The sequence below is a fragment of the Melanerpes formicivorus genome, unplaced genomic scaffold, assembly GCF_026170545.1.
Source record: "Melanerpes formicivorus ecotype bairdi unplaced genomic scaffold, bMelFor1.0.p_v2 SCAF_7, whole genome shotgun sequence".
NCBI classification, from domain to species: domain Eukaryota; kingdom Metazoa; phylum Chordata; class Aves; order Piciformes; family Picidae; genus Melanerpes; species Melanerpes formicivorus.
Genome location: NW_027142359.1, coordinates 17,307,785 through 17,332,393, shown reverse-complemented (window position 1 = coordinate 17,332,393; position 24,609 = coordinate 17,307,785). Strand labels below are relative to the sequence as shown.

The 24,609-nt window shown below is 42.0% G+C and overlaps 1 protein-coding gene across 2 annotated transcripts in view; it reads right to left on the bottom strand.

The window, feature by feature from the left end:
• LRRC8D (leucine rich repeat containing 8 VRAC subunit D) overlaps positions 1-24,609 on the bottom strand; it is a 51,187-nt gene that overhangs the window by 24,623 nt on the left and 1,955 nt on the right. The window contains exons 1-2 of one of the 2 annotated variants that reach the window (XM_068141220.1): positions 22,137-22,250; positions 14,341-14,478 (exon numbers count right to left, since the gene is read on the bottom strand). The gene's annotated coding sequence lies outside the window, so the exon portion shown is untranslated. Of the gene's footprint in view, positions 1-14,340; positions 14,479-22,136; positions 22,251-24,609 lie in introns of those variants that run through there. The other variant, XM_068141219.1, reaches the window with a different exon arrangement.

Here is a 24,609-nt window from a genome sequence, read left to right as displayed (position 1 = left end):
ATTCAGCCTCTCTCTTCTGTTCAGATTTTGATAAAGTTCTCTGTTTCATACACTTATCTAAAAAATGGCTTTGTATGTGATGGGAAGAATAGAAGTTGAAGATGTGCTGGCAGGGCTTGTACTCCTTAACTTCCTTCATGCTCCTCCCCATCAGCTTAGAAAAATCTCACAAGAAATGAGTAGTTTTACCCACTTAAGTAGCTGGTTTTATTCACTATAAAATATTAAATATGTGAACTAGATGTTTCTGCTGAAACTCTCAGTCACCAGAGTTAAGGACAATTTTAACAACCATAACAGTGTTTCAAAGGTCTATCACAATGACTAAAATCAGTTCACATTCCTCTCATAATTTCTGATTAAGGTTAGCAGAGTCTGAAGGAGTTGTCTGAATATTAAATTCAGATGACAGCACAGAGAGACTTTAAAATACAAGTGCTATTGCTGACTAGTAACACAGATGCATTCACATAAACCCTCCCAAATCCTTATGACCAGCCTTCCTATACTATAATCCACTATGAATTACATCTTAAGAGACAAAAACCCATGCAAATTAAAAAGTTGATTGATTAAACTGCTTGAGACTCTTCAGATACCCTTATCTAGAATCAGAGTGACTCTCAATTTTTCTGCTTGATATGTAGGGCAGTTGAAGCACTTCACTTTAAATTTACACCTTCAGCTGACTCAATTTCTCAATGGCATGTGAAGACAAGTCCTTAGCTCCAGAACCACACAGAGGATTTGCTCAGGGTAACTGTTTGAAGTATCTTCCTCAGGAGACAGACAGACAACACAAGACATCAGAATGTTGGTTCAACACCAAATCAAGAATGCAGGAAACCACACAATCAGGAAAGCCTGAGTTCTGGTAAATAAATGTGTAACTATTTACCAGGTTTGCTTTAGTGAAGCACTTCCCTCAGACACCTAGCCTTAGTTTGAAAAGCCTCTTATTCTGACACAAATTTTCAAGGCTCCTCTCTATTCCTTCCCTCCCTCCCTGTCCCTACCCTTCCTCCCCAAGCTGCACCCCCCAGCTGCTCTTTCCCAACCTCAGCCTGTAGCTCTGACAGCTGACAACACACAGGGCACAATCTAACATTAAAACACAACAGTCTCTTGTTTTAAGATTTCAAGCATCACCTGAATCCAACTCAATGCAGCCTGGAAAAGGAATTGAAGGTTCAGATCCAGCAGAGAGGTGCCTTGAATTCGGATGCTCCCTCCCCCGCAGCTAGGCTCACATTGTTTTTTTTTCCCGGGGATACATTTTCAGATCAGAGGCACAGCCTGCTGCAGATACAGATCAGCTTTGCTCATCCCACAGTTCTCTGTCGCTGACAAAAAATAGCTCTGGAGGGAGAGGAGGAGGTTTTCAGCTGTTTCCTTCTCCAGTCCTCTCTAGCTCTTTCCTCTTTGTCCTGTCCTTACAGCTTTTATACCTTGCAATAAGGGAGAAGCCACTTTCTCATACTCATGGTTTGATGTCAGAGTAACTGATTGCTTACTTTGTGGAGCCACTACATTCCCAAATGTGCCTTTAAAATGAGTTTAATAGTAGCCACAACGTTCCAGCAGCACCCTCAACAACACGATCACCAGGATTTTCATAGAAGAGCTGAAAAAGCTGTCACTTTGTTTTCTTATCAGAGGCAGCCTAGACAACCAGCTGGAGGCAAACAGAAGTGGTCCAGACACATGCTTCTACTAGGCATCACTGAAACTCTACTGGGCTCAGAAGAATCACAGAAGAGGGACATTTTCCTAAACAGGACCAAAAATAGATGGCTTTAAGATAGCTAGAAAGCATGTAATTGACTAATAGTATATTTTCCTCATAAGCAGTAGCTTTATTCTTCCTGAAACATTGATTGACATTTGGTCCTGTTATGAACAATTCCAAGGCCTCCCCCACAGAGCATCTAAGCTGCATCACATTAAAGCTGTTCCTTTCTCCTTGCCTCCAGCATATTCCTAACATGTAAACAACTCTGCTCTGCACAGAAGCAAAAGCACAGCTAGCTAGTGAAAGCTGCAGCACTAAGGGCACTATTGGAACCCATGCAACCCTAATAACCCATTATTTCCACAGGGCACTATATTTATTAACTAGAAGGCAACTGCTATTAGTGCAAATGTACATGTGAAAAATTATTCCATTAGAACTATTTTTCAGATAGTAATGGGCTTTGTAACAGCCACCCCCCACCTGCATCATCCAAATGCACAAGAGAAGTCAATCTGAATGATGGAAGAATTGTGATGGAAGGCTAGGAGAAAGGCAAGTGTCAGGAAATCCAAGCAGGCTTACTGTCTGAGGATTTCTTGGTTGATGTATCACCGCAATGACAAGTAACGTTCTCATGGCCAATCCTGAAAACCTATAGGGACTATTTCCAGTTCAGCTTAAAATAAAAAGAAAGACTGTTTGGATTTTTTCCCCTCACCTATTCAGCAGTGATCAGCAGGAGAGACACTAACAGAAAAGCCACAGAAGTTTAATGCAAAACTATTGTCTAGCCACACAATTTGTGCATGTTAACTCTTGCTTCACAGGCTTTGGATCAAACATACAAGGTGAGCTGCTCTGGTAAACTGTGCTACTTTGGGCAAGTTTCAACAGCCAGCTTGACCTACTCTGCCACAGAATGCCCTTACAGCACCACTGCTCAACCCACAAATCGCTCTCTGCGTGCAAGTCTGCAAGTACGAAAAACTACGGTCTGGAGGAAACGGAGGTCATCTCTGACCTCTATCTCATCCGTCCAGGAGTTCTGCAGTGATCCCACAGGAAAAGCAAATGTGACTGCAACTACTTCTGTTTGGAGCCTTCTCTGCATCAGGTTTCCAACGACAGGAATCCAGAATGATGCAACTCTGGAGTTCTGAACTGCATACAGCTGCACTGCCAGGCTCAAATACCAGGATCTAGAGCAGGCCAGGGTGCCTTGGGACATTTCCTCCTGACCAGCACAGCTGCACAATCTTTTGCCTCTCATGTTAAAACATAGCCCAGTGATTTCTGGCTGTCCTTCTGTCCATACTTACTCTGCAAACTGGGAGGAAATCAGTCATGTCCCAACACCCACTAGCTTCCTTTGGCTTACTTTACATGTTCAAAAACGTCAGACTACAAATTCCAGACCCTGCTTCCTCCTTCCATGATGCAAAGCATCACCCTAGTCACACATCCTTCTCCCCTCTGACTTCTTGTCAAATTCCACTGCTCCTAATGCCACCAGATAAAGTCTTATTTAACTGAAGCCATGAAATCAAGTACTTGTGCCCAACACCTATCAAAGGCAAACTGCTTCCCTGTCTTACTCTCTCTACAACCCAGCAGGTGAATACCCAACCCAATCTTGCACGTGTCCTTTATCCAAGCAAGTTCCACTGGAATAAAATAAGCATTCAAGGAGGTCTAGTTTTATAAACAAAATTACCTCTCCTTATCCACAGCTAAAATTTCTTCCTGAACTCCACATTTCCCATTTTCCATCCTTTTAACAAAAATTAAATAGAAACCCCCCCTTGTCCTTCCACAAATGATTTATTACAAAGGCCAAGCAACCTCTTCTTACAAAACCAACTGTAGTCTAACTTTGATGCTCTCCTTGCAAAGCAGTCCTGCACACATTTTTCCCTGCTCTAAGATTCCTACTCATGATAATGCTGCTTCACACAATTGATTTTATAAAGAATTTATACAGCAGTGCAACTAAATCTTAACTTCAGACTAAAGCAAATTAAAAGTTCATGGTCAAAGTAGGCCAAAGTGTATCACTATCTGAAAGATGGAAAATGTAGACAACTCTTCACAGATTCAGGCCTTGAGAAGTGCAAGGTTCAGCTGCTGCACCCTACATATCTGATAAAATATCATGTCACAAACGCCAACGCCAGAAGATTGTAGCTATCTCTCAGTGCCAAATACCTGACGGCCATCTCCTTTTTTAGAGGATACTGATCAGACAACTGCAGCCGAGCCATAAATCAGGATTTAATGGCTAAGGGGACCACTGAACTGAAAACATGAAGCTTTTCAAGTTCAAATTATGAATGATAGTGACAGTTCAAGTTAAAATCATTACACATTTTCATTTGCCTTTCACACTTACAAAATAAAAATGAAATGAAGGTTGGAGAGTGGCTTTTTGTACACTGTCACCTAACAAATACCTTGGATGTGTACTCACCAGGCCTTCACCGTTCAAAATTCAGTACCAAAAGTGCTCAGGACTGTACATAGCATGTTTTTAATTAAAAATGCAAAAGCCATTTTATTACCCCTTCTAAGATCAGAGACTAACCTTGTATCAAAGATCTTCCCTGGATGGGAGCACTCAGAGGGTATCGATTTACATCTTCAAGGATTTCAAAAGGTTGCTGAAGCTTCCACATCTTTCATGAACTGTTTTTTATTGACCCCCTGCCTTTGGCCTACTGTAGCTGAAAAACTCCTCAAGTAAAGATGATTTATCTTAATTTACCTGAATTCAAAGTGCCAGTTTTGAGTCATCCTTTCAAGGTCACACTGCCAACTGCAGCACTCTCCACTTTTACCACAAAATGATAAAGGCAAAAAGGCACAATAGCCCTAGGGCTTTCTGTTAGACACACAGAACAAAAAACCCCTGTATAAATAGAAGGTCCTGACTGACAAATGCCTGTTGAGGAAAAGCTGATGAACCTGTATGCAAGAGCATGTAAACACTGAAGTACCAGAATGCCTTTATCCATGAAGTACCCAGTATGCCAGTGCAATTCAAAAAGATTATGAAGCAAGTATAATTAATCCTAACACTCACAGCAAAAAGAGAACATTTGGCTTTTTCAATGTGCTGTAACCTCATGAAAAAGTTTTAACAAAATTTAACATGTCTATCTCTTATAAGTAACATATAAGGCAAAGTAAAGAAAAAGCAAATTTGCATTCAGGAAAAGACATTGAAACAAACACATCTATAGATAGCAAACATGTCACATGCTAAACTGTATGTGGGAATCTGATGGATCTTTCAAATGGCTGAAAGCTGGGACACAGGAAAGGGCCTCTTGTTTTCAAATTAATTATTAATCAATCTTTTGGGCCGTCAAACCCTGTAATGATTCATCCATTTTCTTTACCAAAGTCTAAATGGTTACGAGAAGACTGCAGCTCTACTGGTACATTACCCTCCTGAGTGCAGTACTTAACCCTGCATGAGAGAAAGGATTTTAGAAGGTTCATTCCTCTCTCACACACAAAAAAAAAATTAAAAAAACCAAAATAAATCAATGAACCTGAAAGGGGGGGGAAGTCACAAATACTTCCATAAAGACAAAACAGTATCTAGAACTTTTACAACGAATGGAACAAGAGAAGGCAAAGTCCAGCTCAGTTACACAGAAAACCCAGTACTCTTGCAGTACCAGCATGCACTGCAAGCAATGACAGAATTCACATAATCAGAAATCCTCATCCCAATACTTTAACATGCATACAAACACTTCCTCCTGTCTGTAAAGAAACTGAGCTTTATGGAGATATGGCTTGACAGGAATTGCTTTTTAAGCTTACAAAATTAAGAACTTGATCCTATATCCCACATCCACATAAACCTCTTTTCAGAGTTAACAGCCCTATTAAATAAACTAAGCTGCAAGACTAGAGCTCAGTTGATGATACCTATGTACAGAGCTTGCTCTCTTCCTGTGCTAAAATTATATCAAAACATTAAAAGGTATTTCCATATCTCCCACATATGCAATTTTTTGCCAGCAGTAACAAGAGGATGACATCAAGGCTTAGAAAACATACCAGACACAGACAGAACAAGAGGGTGGAGTTTCCTGCAGCAACACCCAGACTTAAATCCAGCAGCTCCCAGGGAAGGTGTTGCCTTTCTACCAGCCCAATGCCTTCGGAGCAGGCTCCCACTTATCAGTGTCAAATGTGAAACTCCATCCAGGAAACAAAAAGCTTCCTATTGTTTCTCCCTCCTCCACAGCCCCCTGGCTACTATCTATCCAAGCCACTATCTCTCAACCCTTTTTCCATGAAAACAGTTTCAATTTTTGACTTTTGCTATGCTCAACCTTGGAGCTACACTAGAAAAAAAGGAACAGTAAAAAGAAGCATCTGCTGATTTATCCCCCACTAGTCTCTATCGCATGGTTTTGCTATGACTATTTCTTGTAGCAGTCCACATAGCTGCCCTTGAATTTAATCACGCAGAAGTAACTCGAAATTCACATGACGCTTGTCAGTTTTCCAACTACACCAGTTTTGCAAAAATGTCAATTAAAACAATCAGACCTTCCAACATTACCTCTGCAAAGCTATTAAAAAAAATAAATCACAGGTAGCAGACCTCTTGAAAGAGTTTGATTTACACATTGCTGCAGCACAGTTACTTCCAGAAAAGCTTTTAGTTCAAACATAAAAATGACAACAGTGCTGAAGATTGCTGGGTCCTTGCCTTCTCCTAAGCTGCCCATAAATAAATAAATAAAGTAATGTTAACTGATCCAAGTAAAAGAAGTAATAAAAAGTTATGCTCAGAGGAAAATACCTGACCCGCCATGAATGAAGTGTTACTAAGGTGTGAGGTAAATTCAAGTGATTTTGAAAGTCAGTAGTGGAATCCAGTGCTGCCAATTCAATATGTGCTACATACTAGAAATTGTAACTAGAATGCTTATGTTGTACAAGCCTTCCCTCTTTATAGGGGCCCATTTTTCCCAGTCCCAGCCTACCATGGCATCCCATTAGCAAAGCTCAGCTAAAATACAAGTAGAAGCTGCCAATTAGTCTGAAACTCAGAAAAGTCTCAAATATTGTGCGGGAAACATGGCAAACAAGCCCACACAACTGAGGCAGTATAACAATAAGACTAAATTGGATACCCTCACAAATGATGAATAATAGTTTTATTAGTGATCATGCTAGCTGCAGGGAAAGTGTCTTCATACACTAATTTGATGGAAGACCCAACTAGAAAGAAATCAAATAATTAAAAAAAATGAATTGCATTTGCCAGTATCTAATCAGCCTGCACACACATCATGCACATGGGGCTGAGACACTACTCTAGGAAGCAGGCTTTCTAACACCAGAACACTTTATATCTATATTACCACGGGCTAGGGAATGGAAAAATGTAAAACCACATTCAAGAAAGGCAAACTCTACTTACAAAACAGCAGTGACTCAGCTCCTGAAAACCAGTCTATGACTGGTCTGAAAACAAGATGTGCATTCCTTATGTGCCCTCTGGTTGTACAGAATGAGAACAAGTCCATCTTGTAAATACACTTTTAGTATGATAGATGATATTCCAGAAAAGGTGTTGAGAAACATCTGCAGCATTGTTTAACCCATTCAAACTTCAGAAAACATTTTCAACCAGTGCTGATCCATACCACCTTTTAACTCTGTACACATCTATCAATGTTTGATGTATTCAATAAGCAAGAAACACTCATAACCCTGGCCTCAGATCAATCGGAAACAGCTTATCTTGGGGACCCCTCCAACCCTAAGAGGTCATTCAGTTATTTTTAAGAGAATCTTTCTCAAATGCCATGACCCTTAAACTGCTGAGTTCCATCATCTTTGACTACCCAGCAAGCAAAGAAGCAGCTCCAAGGTCTTTTGTGACAAGCTATGAAGCTCAGCCATTTAGTATTGTAACAAACACTTGGTAACATGGCTACTCAAAGCATTTATTTGAAGAACCAACTACATCTGTCCTCTTTCAAAAATTAAAGATAACTGTCAAGTTTTCATAACACATCTCTCCCTTAGCAAGAAACTTTGGCTGCATGCAGCTCTCTCCTTGACTGCTTTATAGCTCATTATATTGTTGTTTAGGGTCTAGGGGAGGGCTTCCAGGTCTTCTGCTCTTTTTTGTTGTTTTCCGGTGTTAATGGTGACTAGGGCTCTTCCTGGTACATTGATTATTTGGGGGAAAAAACAAACAAGCAAAACAAAAACCACAAGCAAACAAAAACAATAAAACCCCAAAATACATTTACTAAAAGAATTACTGCAGCACACTTGCAGGGGGAAAAAAGCAACTAAATCACGTCTCAATATTACTTTGCTGACAAGCATTAAAAACAATGTGCTGGCTCCTGAGTATCACTTCAGTATACACTGAGTGAAAACACTCTCTCCAGCCTCTCCCAAAAGAACAGAAACCTTGAAACTGGCTCATTCCAGGGAAAAGATTAAAGGTTGCTTTTTCAGGTGTTGTTCATGCACACTGAATCTCTGTGCCAGACAGTGCCATTTAGCATTGCTAAACAGTTATACTGCAGAAGTACCTAGCGTGCTCAAATAGGTCAGGGCCTCAGCATACAAGGTACAGAGTATATGCATAATACTTGACACCCCTTGCCTTATCATATTTTTCTATTTCAAGTGTTTGTCTTGCCACTAACACAGTTATGTGAGCAATCCACACAAACAAAAGAAACTCAATGACACCGAGGCGGGGGGAAAAACCACCAGACCACAAAAAACCAACACATCCAAGTCCTACCAATGATGATGTATGTACTATCCAACATACAAGGAAAACAAAAGTAACTCTACCCCTCATATTGCATACAAGGGTGTAGCTAAATGTCAAAATAAAGCAGGTTTGTGGCTTTTAGGTTGGTATAACTCTAGTTGTTACAACAAAGACAGAAGTGGCTGTTGAACTAAGTTTTGGTAAATGTCTACCGATGACAGTTCTCATTTTCCCATTCCCTTACAATCTAGAGGTGAAAGTTTCTCAGTTGTTGCTTTCAGACTGAACCCTGGTTGAGGTAAATCAAGGGTGCAAAGCCAAAATCAAAAAGTTTGACAAGAGCTGTAGAGAGAGAAACTAGAACCAGAGTGCTAAAAAACACATTTGCATATCTTTAACATTGACAAATATGCCATTGCCATAAATTTGAAATGATGCTTAAAAAGATAAAGCTCTTGGCAACCTGATTATTTTACCAAGCTGACAGCCAGACTGTCTCAGTCTAAATGCACATACCAGGACAGCACAATCCAGAGGAGAAATGAGTCAATACATTCCCATAATTTCACCAAGGTTTTTGCTCCACAGTGCTGTCCCTTCCAATAGCTTCCTGCTCCACCACTACCCGCCTCTGCCTTCTCAAATACTCATCCATATCATGCAGAGCTTCCCTGCAGTTCCTCTGTCACAGTCCCTGCAGGGTCTTTGGGTTCCTTTTGGCACACAGCAGGACCCCTGTATTGGTTGTGGAGGCAGCTGGAACTGGCAATGACTGGCACAAGGCAGCCTTGCCCTCCTCCCTCAGCCCACGCCACACCAACCACTGATGTAATTAGATATGTGAACAGAGAGACCTGCAAAGAGCTCCCACAACATGGTGGAAACATATCTCAGTGTTAAAGTAGCCACTAATCTATAGGCTTAAATATCTAGGGAAGTCTGCCATTTACAGCACTTCTGGAACTGCACACCCTCCCCCAGAGGCTGGGGAATGCTTCAAAACACACAGCTCTTCAGGACATCCACCTTTTGTCTGCCCTTTCGTAGCCATTGTCCAAAATTGACTTCACTTTCACAAGCAAGCTAGTTCCAGGCTCAACCTCCACCTCTGCCCCAAACTCACATGGCTGGAACACACGAAACACTAAGGACCATCTGCACTCACTCCATGAGCAGACCAGAGCAAGCTAACAGGCTGCCTCCTAACATTAAGTTTGTCATCAATATATTCTTTACAATTAACTAAATGAAAGCGCTGAGGTTTAGCAAGCAAATCCATCAGATTTGCCTACCTCTGGAGAAAGAGCACTGTCGTAGACCACACGAAGGAGCTGCATGCTGAAACGCCAGTAAAGTGGGACAAGAGAAATTAAAAATAACCAAAGCAAACCCACTCTTCCCTGGGTTCCTTCATTCTGTGAACAGCAGAGGAGGCACCACGTGCCAGCCCTCTTGTCTCCCTGCCAGTACCTGGTACAGCAAGGGGACTGGAGAGCAAAGACTGTTCCTCTCAGTGTTTCAATACCAGAAGCAGTAATTATTACTTTATGAATTGACAAATAAATTAAATTGACTGAAATTCTCCCCCAAAGCAATAAAGTAGTTTCTACTTGCAGCAATGTTATTGACAAGGCTGCCTCAAGGCAGAAGTAAGTTTTTCCTTAGGTGTATATATATAGATGTAATTTTGACTTAAGCTCCACCAAAGAGGTTTCCTGACAAATATATTTTATATATACATACATACTTCATTACAGCAACTGAATATAGAACACTTGCACTGGAAAGCCCCTAGCCACATTCTAACATTTTGCTGATTTAGCTGTATCAGCCAAAACTTTTTCTTTTTTTAACTTGCTTCTCAACTATGCCAGCAAAAAACCTTACTGCAGAAGCCTTTCTAGTGGCTGTGAAATCTTCCTGCCTGCATAAACTCCCCCTGTCATAGTACACATATGACGCAGCACCAGCCACCAGCGGAAGAAATCCTCTAGTAGCCATAGCAGCACCTCAGGAGGAAGTGGTAAAATTGGGTAATGAAAGCATACACACAGGAGGGGTGAAGGCAAAGGAGAGCATTGAATCAGTCAACATAAGGGTGGAAATGGTAACTGCCTTCACACCAGATTTTTTTTTTTTTTTTTCATAAACCGTGCCTATAATAATAATAAACCAGGCTGGAAGAGACCTTCCAGATCATCGCCTCCAACCCATCAACCAATCCAACCCACCTAAACAACTAACCCATGGCACCAAGCACACCATCAAGTCCTCCTGAACACCTCCAATGACGGTGACTCCACCACCTCCCCAGGCAGCCCATTCCAATGGGCAATCACTCTTTCTGTATAGAACTTCTTCCTAACATCCAACTTAAACCTCCCCTGGCGCAGCCTGAGACTGCGTCCTCTTGTTCTGGTACTGGCTGCCTGGCAGAAGAGACCAAGATCTGCCTGTCCACAACCTCCCTTCAGGTAGTTGGAGAGCAATGAGGTCACCCCTGAGTCTCCTCTTCTCCAGGTTAAGCAGCCCCAGCTCCCTCAGCCTCTCCTCACAGGGCTTATGTTCCAAACCCCTCACCAACTTTGTTGCCCTTCCCTGGACTCGTTCCAGCAAGTCAACATCCTTCCTAAACTGAGGGGCCCAGAACTGGACACAGTACTCGAGGTGTGGCCTAACCAGTGCAGTGTACAGGGGCAGAATGACCTCCCTGCTCCTGCTGGCCACACTGTTCTTGATGCAGGCCAGGATGCCATTGGCCCTCTTGGCTGCCTGGGCACACTGCAGGCTCATGTTCAGCCTACCATTGACCAGTACCCCCAGGTCCCTCTCTACCTGGCCGCTCTCCAGCCACTCTGACCCCAGCCTGTAGCACTGCATGGGGTTGTTGTGGCCGATGTGCAGAACCCGGCACTTGGATGTGTTAAATCTCATGCCGTTGGACTCTGCCCATCTGTCCAGCCTGCCGAGGTCCCTCTGCAAAACCTCTCTACCCTCCAGCAGATCAACTCTTGCCCCCAGCTTGGTGTCATCAGCAAATTTACTGATAATGGACTCAATGCCCTCATCCAGATCATCAATAAAGATGTTAAAGAGCACAGGGCCCAGCACTGATCCTTGGGGCACACCACTAGTGACTGGCCGCCAGCTGGATGTGGCACCATTCACCACCACTCTCTGGGCTCGGCCCTCCAGCCAGTTCCTAACCCATCGCAGTGTGCTCCCGTCCAAGCCATGGGCTGACAGCTTGGCCAGAAGTTTGCTATGGGGGATGGTGTCAAAGGCCTTGCTGAGGTCCAGGCAGACTACATCCACAGGCCTCCCCATATCCACCAGATGGGTTACCTGATCAGAAACTAAACTGTAGTCACAATCCTCCTACAAGAAGTTAACAGCAGTAAATTCTGCACACAGGTTGGTACTGACCAACTTTACTTGGACATACACGGTGTTTCATCTTCTATTCGCATTTTTGTGTCACGTTTTGTGTGCAATCTATAACCTTGAGAAACAGATGCAAGACATTCCATTTATGTCACATAGATACTAATCTTATTCCCCCCCATCAAGACATGATTGTCAGCTGGGACAATTATTTCCCCACCAAGAAAATATATATTTTATACATTATCTCTCAAGAGATGCATTATTTCTAAGGAAAGGCTGAGACACCTGGGTCTGTTTAGCTTGGAGAAGACTGAGAAGAGATTTTATCAATATTTATATATATCTAAGGGCAAAAGTCACGAGGACAGGGCCAGACCCTTCAGCAGTGCCCAGCAACAGGACAAGGAGGATCGAGCATAAACCGGAATACAGGAAGTTCCATCTGAACGTAAGGAAATGTTTTGGAGGTGACAGAGCATCAACACAGGCTGCCCAGAGAGGCTGCTGAGTCTTCTCTAGAGATAATCAAAACCCACCTGGGCAAGTTGCTCTAGGTGAACCTGCTTTAGCAGAAGAGTTGAACTAAAGCTCCAGAGGTCCCTTCCAAACCCCACCACTCTGTGATACCACCATTTCTTTACTAAAGCTTACCTCACAACTTCAAACCACCTATAAAAACCTATTACGAATAAAACCACCCATCCTGGAGTAAATCTCTCCACTCTTCCTAATGAGTGTCCTTACAATACAAATGCATCCTGACTGTATGAAAAGCACACAATGTAAAAAAACATAGACAAGTATGGCTTAGAAAATGAAACTTAAGATAGATTGAGTAGTTATAAAGACTGCCTTGTCTGTGTTTTTACTCAAATATAAGTATTTTCTGTCCTCTTGTTTTTTCTTAAAAACCCAGACCTGCTGCAGGTTATCCAGCCTGCCGTATCACATCATCACAGAAGCCAGTAAGGCCTGGCTGCAGAATTTAGGTCAGCTTGTCTGTGGTCATAAGGTCTTGTATACATAAGGTCTTGTATACAGCCATGAACTTCCTAGTAATGCTTCAGTAATCCCTCTTCATCCTGCCATGCAGCTATTTTACTAGTAGCTGCTAGCTTTTTTCTAACTCCCCAACAAAGCCTCTCCACAGGAGGGATGTTTGCAGGCAAAGGAGCCGCTATCTCTTCCTTGGGAAGCAGGAAGCTGGATGTTAAATCAAATAAATGCTGAGTCTTATTTCTCAAGACAAAAATAAAAGAAGGCAAAGGATTCCCAATGCACACTATAAAAGGTCTTCCTTTTAACCACATAAGGAAAATATAATTGGACAGGCCTAGAAATTATCCCTAGAATATTAGGAACAATTTTCTTGAGATCATCTATACAAATACCTAGCTTACACATGGGTCAATTAAAAACAAAGAAACAAACAACCCAAACAAACAAACCAACCCCCTCAAAAAAACACCCAACAACACACACATCAACATGTGACTAAAATTCAGACAGCCTAAGGGACAGATGTTGGTGTTTCTGGAGAGGAAGTATCTCTTAAAGTGAAAAAACCCACGCCTCTTCAAATAATGCTTTCCTCTAAAAGTGAGCTGCAGGCCACTGCCATGCCAAGCACTGAATGACTACACAGGTAGTAGCCCTGTTCTCTAAAGGTGCATATAAATATGCAATGCTTTTGGTTGTAAGGCTTGTGTTCTGAAGAGTTCTACATGAACTGCAAAGTATAATTATGTAAGAAAAAAAATATTCAAATGCAATAAACCAAAGCCTTCAACTTCTGTCTTTGTATAACCAAATGAACCTAATTGCATCTTTTGAGTATGACAATCTGAAAGATGTAAATGCAAATATAAATAACAGTTTCTAGGAACAGGTCACTGGAATCTCAGAAAATAAAAACACAGCTAACGAGCTTGTCAGTTGGTTTGGTCTTAAAACTCATCACTCTGCAACTTTTCTGTGCTCCATGGTTGTCACTTAATATTGTCTTCAAAGTTAGCATTTATCTCCCTATTAGGATAGATAATAAAGCTGAGGAAAAACTCTTTCCTCAGAACATCAAATTGTGCTTCAACATTCAGACATTTGTTAAAAGCATTCCTGACCTTTTCTTTTCAACTCAAAAGGAGTCTGGATACAGGTTCTTGCAAATACACTGATATGCACTGCACATGAGATATGTAAATTAAATACCCTAGGAAAAGTAAGATTGCAGTAGTTTATTTCAGATCTGTTACAGAAATCAAGCATGTAACACGTACCCATACCAGGCACACAAATGATGTGGTTGTCATTACTGGGACACCATTGTATCACACACATTAACAAGACTTTTTAACAAACAAAACTCTATTTTTATAATGATCATCCACAACTTCACTTCAACTTGACATCAGGCAACTGGCAACTTTTCCCATTCCTGGCTCACTACCTGATCAGGCTGTGCTCCTCCTTCCTCCTCTGGCTTCAGCTGGGCTAAGCACTGGCTCCAGGAGGCTCTGCTGACAGGAATACCAAGCCAAGTGCTGATGGTCACTTTCTCATTTTGACAAGAGCCACCGAACTCCTCCTGTACAAAAACAAACTATTGTGAATCAAAGTGGCCAAATAAAGGGTTCACCTTAGTGGAGTGTCAAAGAAATGCCAAAACTCTGTCACACAGAATCAGAACATTACTCAACCTTTTGCCACCAGTGCCCAACATCTGGGGAAGACTATTAAAATAAGACTCATGCTCAATTTCAGAAATACTCAAGAGTTGCCACATTCCTGAAAAGCAGAAATCCCTCAAACTAACAATTTGCCATTTCCCACATTTTCTTCAATATATTGGCTCATCCAAATCTAACTAAGAGCATTGCTACTTCTATGCCACCATTTCCACACACCACCGTAAGAGCTAGACTTGACTCCAATGATGAGGTAGTTGCACGCTGCATGCACTCCACACCACCACTTTGCTCACATTTGAACTGCTGCAGTACAGAAGTATGCCAGGCAAGTAGCCCACCTTGAGTCAATAAGCTGCCTGGAAAAACTTAGGAAGACACCTCTATTCCTGGGATGAACAAAATGGATGAAGAAAGATTCTTGTCCTTCCTCCTTTAGCCAACATTTCCACCAGCCAAGAACCCAGCACAGCTGTGTTACCACAAGCTACTCAGAGACTCCAGGGCTGAACAGAGCTCACAGATGGAAACCAACAACACAGCAAAATGAACAGCCAGCCTCCAGCAGGTAATTCACAAGTATTTATTTTACTTTGCTGCTTATTAAGTATGCCTCATTATAAATCAAGTATTTTACAGTAATTGCCTCCAATCAACAAACACTGAGAGAGCTGCTAAGTAGACCAATGCTTCTCCATAACTGAAAAAAATCCCCTAGCAACAGGAATGACCCTGCAAGACTCTCCATGCACAGCAGGCTGGCTACCACCGCTGCGTCACTGCCCTTCTCATGCCTCTTCTGCCCTGGCTGTGCCAAGCTGCAGTGCTGTGTGTGTGAACCCTTGCCCAGCACCACCAGCCACCACACACTGCGGCCAGAGTGCAAATGCCAGCACAAAAAGGTGCTCACTGCAAGGCTGGCAAGCCCCAGCTGGCAGCAGCACCTTGCCACAAATGGGGACAGCCCCCTAAAATGAGGAACAGGGCTCACAGGGAGGGACAACTGGCTGCATGCCCTGTCCCTGCCACATTGGTTGCAGCTGCAGTGGAAAGCTGCTCCGCTGTTAACGGACTATGCCCAGTGCCAAGAACAGTGCACTCACTCACCCGAGCTGCCCCCTGGCCACTGCAGTCAAAGAAACACCCCAAATCAACACACACACACTTCCCTCTTCATTTATTTTTCAAGGCCTTTTCAGGGTTGGCACCTGCTGGCGCTCAGAAGTCCACAGCAACAAGCCCTGTGTCATGCTTTCCACAGAGAGCACTTTAAAGGTCAACAGGAACCTGCTGTTCCTGGTTTCTTCTTAGCAGTAGGGATGCAGGATAAGGAGACAGGAGAGATACTGCCAAATACACAAATAAAATATTTATCTTGAAACATTTATTCCTTCAAAAGGGTGGGGGGTAGTCAAGCAGTCTCTAGAGGACTAAATCCCTTTTACCAGCATACCCCGCTGGAGTTTTCAGAGACTGTTGGGTTTTTTTAAATACACAGGAGTGAAAACGCTCTGATTAGATACTTTACAAAGGTTTCAGAACAGACCCTCGGATTGTACTTAAGTTCTGACAGAAAATGCTGTCACAGCCACAGGACCCATCACAGTATCACAATATCATCAAGGTTGGAAGAGACCTCGAAGATCGAGTCCAACGTCATGACTAGACCCTGGCACCAAGTGCCACATCCAGGCCCCTCTTGAACACCTCCAGGGATGGTGACGACTCCACCACCTCCCTGGGCAGCCCATTCCAATGGCAGATGACTCTCTCAGTGTAAAACTTTCTCCTCACCTCGAGCCTAAACTTCCCCTGGTGCAGCTTGAGACTGTGTCCTCTTGTTCTGGTGCTGGTTGCTAGAGAGAAGAGACCAACGCCTTCCTGGCTACAACCACCTTTCAGGTAGTTGTAGAGAGCAATGAGGTCTCCCCTGAGCCTCCTCTTCTCCAGGCAAAACAACACCTCAGCTGTTTCTGTAACTTTTTGACAAGGTGAAAGACCCAACTAAGAAGGGCCTAAGCAGAGCCCAGCCCCTCCTCAGCAGCCACCTCAAAGACAACAGTTTTTGAAAACAGAAGGCAAAGCTAGGCCCCACCTCTAAAGCAGGGAGGCTATGTTGTTTGAAAATGCATCAGCTTTTAAGGAAGGGTGTCAGGAGAGGCCAAACAGCAGCACCACCACACTTGGTAAGGCATGGAAAGACAGCATAGCTTGTCTTCAAGAGCTGTATTACAATATGAAAGACTGCTGAAGCCCATCACCACCACCCTCCCCTTCCCAGAAGGGACTGAGCACATGAGATGGAACATACCTGCAGAGAGGTGGATGGAAACAAATGACAAAACACAGTCATAAGTTTTTAAAACAAAATTCAAAGCAAACAAACAAAACAATCCCACACCAAAATGCAACCTAAAGCAGAAATTCTCATGAAAACCATATCAGTGCACAAGCAGATATTTGGGCAGAGACAAGACCGGCCAAGGAATCTTTCCCACAGTTTTTGCCACAGAAATCCCTGTTGATTTTGTTCCAAGTCCTACTTGAAGGATTCTCTTTACACTTCTTCCTTTAGCTCCCCCTTCCATTTTTGAAGTGACAACCACAATTTATTAAAACAAAGCAATGCCTTACTTAAAGAAACATCTGCTCTAAGAACACACATCTACTGTTAGAGTAAGTATGTGGGACAGTGGGTACCGAGAAGATTAAAGGAAATGAAAGAGGGCCAGAGGGGACTAGATTATAAGAAGTGGTACATGTGCTCCTTATTTAATACTTCTTTCAGACCTCTTCAGCATAAGGAAAGACTTAGACTCCACTTACATGGGAGTGCTGGCAATATCCAGTGTCAATTTAGTCTCAAAGCACAGCGAGACATTTGGCACTTCAGGCAGAACACGTGAAACCTGCAAATGCCACATCCTATATACGTGGCTGCCTTCATAAATGCAGTCACTTAGACATATTTTCCACTAAGGAAAACATTACTTCTGTTGCACTTAACATGGAAGAAAAAAAAAAAAGATCAATCTTTGCTAATAGTGAAAAGAATCAGACAATGTACTTCGAGAACAAATTGCTATGAATTTTGTAAAGAAAGCAGAAGGGGGGATAATCACACTATTTGGGGGGGAACCACCTGCTAGTAAGTGAAGCATTTCCAGTCATTAGAGGTTTCATTTTGGCACAACCAAATAATTCTATTCTACACGTATCTCCAAGTATCCAGCCAAGAGCAGACATTTGACAATCACTTTGGTTAAAATGCCATCTTCCTTCTTTGTTGCTGCGTAAGAACAACAACAAACCACCACACAGGAACCCCAAACCAGCACAGAAACCTCCTGCAGAAGTATTGTCAAAAGCAGCATGTAACCTAAACAGATAAATACCACATTTTGCAGCTGAGTTGGGGTTTGTCATCAGCTTAAGGCAATTTGTGGTCATTCCACTGCTGAACACTCCCACTCTTTCCCCTGGTGTATGCCTGAGAGAAGCATCCTGCCCCACAGAGGCAGAGGTGGGTGGACAGGAAGGCAGATCTCCCCTTTGAACAGCAGTATGAACTCAAATTTGCTCCAGCTGGTCTTGAAACCACCCTTGTCCACACCTCCCTTTGGAAGGCACTTTATGCATTGGTCCTACTCCATGCGAGCCTGCAGGATCCCACTGCTGCTCCCTGCAGAGTTCATTGACCATACTAGGATCTTACTGTAGCTTTTCACATACCACCCAACACCTTCTTTATATTGGGAGCTGCCTGTAATTTTTTTCTTCTCTTTGCACCTACCCTGTCTTCCCCTCTGCATGAGCCAGCACTTTCTGCAACAGAAGAGAGGAAGCAAGAAGTTTTCAGAAGGCAGGAATATAACCACAACATTAATAAATTAAACGCTGATGAGCAAAGCAGGCAAAATTTCCCAGTGCCACATATTAAGCTGTTTGATTCACAGGCAGCAAGAGAGGGGGCTGCTGCTGGTAGCTCTAGCATGACATTCTTTAGCAGATAGCAAGGCAGATCTATGACCTTACAATTTCAGACAGCAAGCAGGAAAATAATCAGATACTGAAAAAGCTTAACATGGTTGGGCTGACAGAAAGCAGAAGCTATCAGAGCATAGAAGGCCACCATCCTCTCTTCATTCACAAAACAAACAGCAGAGGAGGAGCACTGACCAGCTGCGTACTAGTCATGATCAGGCTGCTCTGGACCTCTCTGCACATAGACTGCAATTTCACAACACAAACTAGGCAGGTGCAGAACTACTCAGCCAAACCCAGGCTTGTACTGCACCAATTCAAGCTGTAACATTACAGGTACCTGTTCAATCTAATGAATACGTATGTCCACACAGGGTTCTGCATTACTTGGCAACATGCGTTCAGGCTGATTGCAAACTGGCAGAGCCTGGCCATTCAGCTGCAAGCATGAAAGCCCTATTTCTGGAGACAAGACTCCCTCAAAAGAACAGATTTCATATACTTTAAGTGCCAAACTACATAAACATTCATCCTTTAAGATTTTCTTTTATATTTATTTACTCACATTTACCTCAACATTTTTGCTCTTCCTTTTCCTTTGTCACACTGCCACTATTTTCTTTTGCATTTTTACATGCCCCATTTTCTGGCTTTACTGCATGCTTTACTGTTTCTGTGCTCCTGTAACCCCAGCCCCTGCAGCTTCTTTCTTTAAAATACATTTCAGTTAAACTAATTGATGCTAATAAGGCCACTCTTAAATTCATCTTTCAACACAGGTACATCCCAAATCAAATTACACTAAAAACAAAGCACAGTGCAACCACAAATTTTAACCACTGCAAATACAGTCTTGTCCAAACCACTGCATTTTTCATTTTCCTGATTTATTATTAGTATACTTCTGTCAAATTCCCAGTCCACTTGTTTCCCAGGAATTACTCTTCTCCCATTATTCTCATTAGACATGCTTTCCATCAAGGCACTACCACTAACCGAACTCTCAATTTCTGCAGCACCAACAAGCATTTGTGCATCTACCCTCCTCCAACTCCTGATTTTAAGAGCCAATGCATTTGTTGTCAGAGGGGCAGGAGGAGAGGAGCACAACTATCAAGCCAGTTTTCCTTTTGTGCCTGCTAACAATGATGCCAATGAGGTAAAGCAGTGAAGAAATTTAGTATGGCTTATAAAACAGCAAATGTTACTTTAAAAAACTTGGGCATGAAAACTTTCATTTCCCCATTGTCTGCTCCTTTTCTAATCTAGATCATTTAGTCTTTATGTCTTAATTTAATTAGACGGAAGCAAGTACATCAAAGTTTGTGGATGGCAGCCATTGAGAGGAACCCTGTATGCAGACTTCTTGGTTTGTGTTTTGAAAGAGCAGTCAGATTAAGCATGAAGTCTGGTTCTTTCATGGATCTTTACGAAGGCAATTGCTAATGTACGTGGAAAGTGTTTGTAACCACAGTGGTGCCCGACAACAAAGCAAGCCATTGCACTACCTTTCACACTTCTCACTCAAGTTTTAATGCAGAGACTGCCAGGATAGAGCAATTCTTATCCTCCCCTTCCATGATCTCTATACAAAAAGCTATGTACAAATACACAAGATTTACTCTAATCATTCACTGACACATCAGTTTAGTGGACGAATTTATACTGAACAACCCAAAGGACATCAGCTTAACAACGTGTTCCTCCATGCTGGGCTGTAATGGTGACACAATGTCAATTACATAATACTTCTGTATAAAATATTGATATTCACAGAGAAAGCTTTTTAACTGAAAAGTTATTTTCAGTGATCAGCAAACCAGCATTGCATAAACAGCGTATTTGACACAGACCATGAGCTATATTTTTTGTTGACAAAATGATGAAATCAACTTTGCAGGGGCATACAACAAGGTGTATGAAAAATCTCCAACTTCTCTTTTGCCTTTAAGGTACTGCAAGATTACAGAACTGCATCAATCTCTAGCACATCAATCTCTTCAGCAAGTCTGCAATGGGGTTATTTCAGGTGTTCTTTATACAAGTTCTCACATCAACTGAAGTGTGCAAATTCACTTTTCTTCCCATCCTTGGATGGCTGATGAACAGATATTTAGACATCATATTCATATACACTTCCTACAAATTTGTTTTCTCCTATGGAGCCATTAGAGCTATAATCCCAGGCTTATAATCACTGCAGCAAGAATAAAGTACTCCAACTAAAGGCCACCCAACAAAACAGTGACGCTTTTAGTGAGCATGTTGGTACCTGCAGCATTGACCAGGCTTGAAAAGGCAGAAGGTGCATCAGCCATGGCTTCTGTAGAACCCAAGGGCACTCATGAACACCTTTTACTGGTAAGTTTATCTCAGTTCTGACTTGTAAAGAATGAAGTCCAAAGGAAACAAACAAACAAAACCCCAAAAGCCAAAACAACACACACACAAACCCACAACAAACACCACAACACCAAATCCTGCATCCTGTCTGTGGTATAGTAGCCATCAATTTCCATGGGGTGGGTAGGAGCCTGCCTTGCTGCTTCTCTGCTGGGCTGTAACAATCCTTTGTTTGGGTTTTTTTGGGGGTTGGTTTTGTTTTTTTTCCTTTCTGTATGCATTTTTACATCATCAGTTTAGGGAAAGGGTCCATACAACAGATGCTCCAGGACACCATCTGCTGTGAGTTTTACTGCATTTATTGGCTCCAATTGAATGTCATAGATGAGACATCTGTATTTAGGTGTCCCCATCCATAATCTCCACATACAAGGAAGACCATCAGGGGAAACAGCCTGGACAAAAAAAAAAGTCCTGAGAGTAAGTGACTAGAGAGAGATTTTAAAACCCCAGTCTGGAAAATGTGCCATTACTTTAAAAAATTTAAATGCACAGCAAACAGTTTGAAGAGATGTTTGATAGCAAAAAGAAGCAAAAGCGTTTCATTATCTCTTAAGCCCACCCTTTAGGTGTGAGAATTTTCATTGCACTTTCCTTCAAAGAGGAGATTCATAAGAAATAACACCTAAGATGCCTAACTCATAACAAAAAGACCATATAGAGAGAGCTCTTTTTTTTAAACACCAAGGCAGCTGACAAGAAACAAACCATTCCTTTTTCTGTTGATAACACAATACAAAATGCAGGACCATGGTAAACAGAGGCGATTACTAGCCTCATCCATTGCAGGCTACCACCCACATTCAGCTTGCTTATTATTTTCTGCTTCATCAGAGCTACCCTCACCAAGAAAAGGGTCTGTAAAAAGAAAAAAATCTGAGCAATAACTTTCCTCCTTCCCTAAGGGGAGAGTCTCTTTTACATTATGACTGTTTCTGAAGTCTTGAATATCACAACTCCTTCAATCTTAGAAGTGGTATTTTTGAGGAAAGAGCTCAAGTGGAAACAAGGAAAGTTATAGGTAGGCAACAGTTTTGAGACTACAGGAACATGTTTTCATACCCTGATTTATACTTGAAGAGAAGAAAGAAGAATGTTTTGTTGTTTTTTTAACAGTGCAAACAAACAGGTCCCTGGTGCAACCATACTGTCTTCCCATACTACTGCTCACCTCCAAGTGTTGGGCAGAAGTGGCATTTTGCTGGCTTGATTCCAAGAAAACAAGATTCCTCCTTCCAAGGATACTTCCCTGAACATTCTGGCAACTGCTACATGAAGGTCTTTGAGCTTCTCTTCCCGTCCTTTTCCTAAAGGGGGACAGGAAGCTGCTCTTTCAAGACTGGAAGAATACAGCTGAAGAGAACATAGAAACAAGCAAGAAGAGCTTCAATTCTTTTAATTAAAGAATTCTGCGGTGAAATGAATATTGAAGCAGCGTCAGTAAAAATCAATGATGTGGAAATGAGCATTACTGATGATATGAGACAGTGCCAGTTTGACTTGTGACGCACTTTCCTTTTCATCATGCCAAAACCCAGGATGATTCTCAAGAAGTTAAACACTAGGAATACTGGCTTTGCTCCTTCCTAAATTTGTTTGGAATCCCTGATGGGAAAAAACATTTGACAAGCAATCACTACCTATTCTTTGTCATACGGTCAAAAGAAAAACGCACTCAATTTGCTTAGACCAAAAGATGTTGAGCCAAACCCATCCCCAGAAGAAGCAAGTCAGATTTTGGTAAAACACGTCTCAAAGTGCTCTCAAGGTAAGAGGTACAGAATAGTTTAGAAACACTAATTACAATCACCTTTAAAAATATAATGCTGGTATCTGCTAGAAGACTGCATTTCACAAACCTTGATCTCTGCATTTCATTTCTTGTCTGGGAAATGCTTGAAAGTGTAGGCTCGCAGCACCTCAACATCACAGCCAATCATAAACACTTTCAACATCAAGCACTTTTACCATGACACCAGAGAGCCTTAATGAATACATGCGTGCTCATGAGACTCTGTGTGTGTGTGTGTAAAATTAATCACATGCACAATTCTTTACATAGCAAAGTCCTCAGACTCTTCACTGCTTGAGATATATATATTAAAAAAAAACACCCAAAAAACCCAACCCAACCAACCAACCCCCACCATATTAAAATATTACTTATGTGAAAACACAGACAAGACTTTATCTAAACGTAAAGCTTCTGAAGAAGATTATTTCCATTTTCTTTAATACATTGGCAGCATTTTTTTAATAGGATATAAACCTCCCACCTCCAAGAGACAAGAAATAAGCAAAATAAAACTAAAACAAAAGAAAAAACCCACAAAAAAAACCCAGAGAAGCACATAATCTAGCAAAAAAATGGAGAAAATGAAACAGCAGAAAATGAAACAACATGTTTCCCTCTTGTCGCTTTATACATATTTGAGTACAACACAAATACTGCTAAATGAGGTTTATAAAATTTAGGGATCTATAGCAATTTTACAAATTGACTGGAAGATGCAAATTATTTTAAAAAAATAATAAATTAAAAACCTTCAGAGTTCATTATTTGGTAAAACACTAACTCCCAAACTCTACTGCGTGCATCCAGTTGAGAAGCCGGCTTACTGGGCTCTCCCATCTCATCATTTGTGACTTGGGCTACTTCTGGATAAAACAGCCCTTACCAGCCCCACACTGATTAAACACTTTAAGCATTAGAACACTAATTCATCCTCAGTGGTCACCGTGTCCATGCATCTGTATCAAAACTTCTCTCTGGCTCTTTGTGGTGCAGATGAAAGCAAAGGGTGACTCTGAGCTGAGGTGCTGAGTCAGCACTCTGGCTGCAAGTCATCCCAAGCCAGCCCACTGGTGTGCAGCAAGAGGAACTAGCAAAGCAGCCAGTGCCATCAGAGCACAAGGAGGGAAAAGATATTCAGCCAGTGATACAGGACCAGATTAGAAATCCACTTATAGCCCTGCTGGCTTCAACAGACTTTCAATTGGGACCTCGACACACAGAAGGAACGGGAGGACCTGGAGAAATTAAAAGAACTTCAGGATGGGAAATTTCAGTACAGTGACTTCTTACAAAAATTGCAGCAAGCCACCACACACTCCATTACAAACGCTTCTGACCACAGGGATGTATGTATCCTTTTCTCTGCTAGTGTTCACTCTTACCCTCCTGTCACTGGCAGGACCTACTGCAAGCATATCGCCAACAGCATTAGCTTTTTTCTTACGGTCTCTGAGCATGCAGTCAAAAAAAAAGAACTGTCCACACACAAGATGCAGAGTATCTCCATCCCACCACCTACCTTCTGCTACAGAAGAAAGAGGCATCTCTGAGGTAACAGGAACACAGGACTAAGAGCTGGAATACAAGAACTGTATTTCATATTTGGCTGTGTTAGGGCAACACACACCAGTTAATCTTTCCTCAGTAAGCACCTAAACACTTTCACTCTCTTTGCATTGTTATTATACAGGTTTGTTCTATTAATAATTACCCTTCTGTGATCACAGCACACAAACTTTCTCTGCTGCCCATGCTGCTGCTTTAGAATTCTTCCTCCAGATCCAAACATGTTGGACAGGTTACTGTCCCCCCACGGATGTCAATGCTGATACAGAGATCTTATTGTGCA